The sequence below is a fragment of the Oratosquilla oratoria genome, chromosome 43, assembly GCF_046742065.1.
Source record: "Oratosquilla oratoria isolate Oo_2021 chromosome 43, ASM4674206v1, whole genome shotgun sequence".
Lineage (NCBI taxonomy): Eukaryota > Metazoa > Arthropoda > Malacostraca > Stomatopoda > Squillidae > Oratosquilla > Oratosquilla oratoria.
In genome coordinates this window covers 11,011,140-11,013,645 of record NC_134819.1, presented here as the reverse complement: position 1 = coordinate 11,013,645, position 2,506 = coordinate 11,011,140, and positions in this window count along the sequence as shown.

Below are 2,506 nucleotides of genomic sequence, written 5' to 3'. Positions count from 1 at the left end.
AATACATATATATATATGTATATATATACATATATATATATATAGATATACATATATATACATTTATATATATACATATATATATATATATATATATATATATACATATATATATATATATATATATATATATATATATATTCATACATATACCAAGACTTTTTCCCCTTTACAAAGGAGGTAGCCAAAAAGTAAAAGGCATAGAATCATTACCACCCATTCCATCCCTGAAAACACTCCACACCCCTCCACCCTCTCTCTTATCTTAGTACCTCCTGGATGGCGGGTCATCACTGCACCTTGTCCACTGCCCTGGGTCAGAAGTAGTGTCGCAAGACAAAGCACATCCACAGCGAGGCCGCTTCATTAAATCGGCGACCCCCCTCTCCGTCCCCCCATATAAAGGAGATGATGGGGGGAAATCCCTTTGGGCTGCGTCAAATTTTGCTTACACATACTGCCTCACCCCCCATCCTCCCGCCCATTCCACCTCATGCATCACAACATCATCCATATACAACCATTCTCCATTCATCCCTGTCCTCTGTCCTCTCCCGTCCTTCCTCAACAGACATTCCCCTCTTCCCCAAAGCCCCCTTCACCCCATCCATCCATCTCATCCTAGGACGTCCCTTCATGTTCACTCCCTCCACATCTGCTTTCCATACCGCTATTACTAGTCTTTCTTCACTCATTCTTTCCATGTGTCCAAACCATCCTAATACTCTTTCATCAACCCTATCCCCCAACTCCCTTTCCACCCCTGTTCTCCTCCTCACCTCCTCATTTCTCACTCTATTTAGCCTAGTAACCCCCATCATACTTCTCAGACACCTCATCTCAAACACATTCAAACTCCTTCTCTCTTCCTCTCTCATGTTTCATGTTTCTGCCCCATACAGTGCTGTTGGCAGAATCACTCCTTCATACAATCTCCTCTTAGCATCCATTCCCAAATGTCTAGTCCTCATTACACTTTTCAATCCACCAAGGCATTTACTCGCTTCTCTCAATCTACATTCTACCTCCACCTTCACTTCACCTTTTCCTGACACATTTGCACCCAAGTATCTAAAAATATCTACTTCCTCCAGTCGCTCTCCCTTAATGCTCACTTCTAGTCTGCTGCCACTTTCACCCCTTGTACATCTCATCACTTTACTTTTACCCACATCTATCTTCAGCTTTCTTTTATCATACACTCTCCCAAACTCTGTCACCAACTTCCTCAATCTCTCCTCTGATCCTGCCACAAGCGCAGTGTCGTCTGCAAACAACAGCTGGCTCTCCTCCCACTTTTCTCCATTTTCTTTAACCATCTCCAATCCCTGACCCACTACCGTTGCATTTACCTCTCGCACTACCCCATCCATCTATAAGTTGAACAGCCAGGGCGACATAACGCATCCTTGACGAAGTCCCACCTTTACCTCGAGCCACTCACTCTCTCCATTTCTAATCCTGACACAAGCTCTACTTCTCTCATAAAAGCTCTTGACAGCTCCCAGAAGCTTTCCTCCTATCCCGTATATCTGCATAACCTCCCACAGTGCCTTTCTGTCTACCCTATCGTAAGCTTTTTCCAGATCCATAAAAGCCCAAAAAACATCCTTCCCCTTTCCTATAGCTTTCTCACATATTTGTCTTACCACAAAGATCTGATCTACACAACCTCTACTCGTCCTAAATCCACACTGTTCCTCACCAATTACGCCTCCTATTCCTCTCCTAATCCTCTCAATTAAGATCCTCCCATAAGCCTTCCCAACTACACTCAACAAGCTAATCCCTCTGAAAATACTACACTCATACTTGTCTCATTTTCCCTTGTAAAAAGGAACTATACAGGCATTCCTCCAGTCCTCCGGTACTCTACCCTCTCTCCAGCAAACATTAAATAACCTCACCAACAAGTCCACCATCACTGTGCCTCATTTTTTTTTTAGACATTCTGCATGGCTTCCATCCAGACCAGGTGCCTTATCTGCTTTCATCATCTTAACAACTGCCTTCACTTCATCCTTCCTTATTTCTCCTCCATTTTCCTCACTCATCACTCTCATTTTCTTAGCATTTCCTACTGCAGCTATCTTTCCCTCCCTATCCTCCTTCACATTTAGCAACTCCCTAAAATATTCTGCCCATCTTCCCCTTACTGCCTTCTCCTCCATTATCATCTCTCCATCTGCACCTTTTACTTTTCTTCTCTACTTGATTCGCCTCCTCTTCCTCTCTTAATTTCTTTCCAAAACATCTTTTTATTACTTTCAAAATTTTCTGTCATACTCTTACCCCATTTCACATCTGCCCTCCTCTTTGCCTCCTTTACCTTTTGCTTGACTTCTCTTTTCTTTTCTTAGTATCTCTCATATGACTCCCTCGTCTTATTTTGTAACCAATCTGTGAAAGCTCGCTTCTTCTCTTCTACAACCTTCTTTGTTTCCTCATCCCACCATTCACTACCCTTCCCTCTATTTCCTCCTGTCCTTCTTGTTCCACACACCAT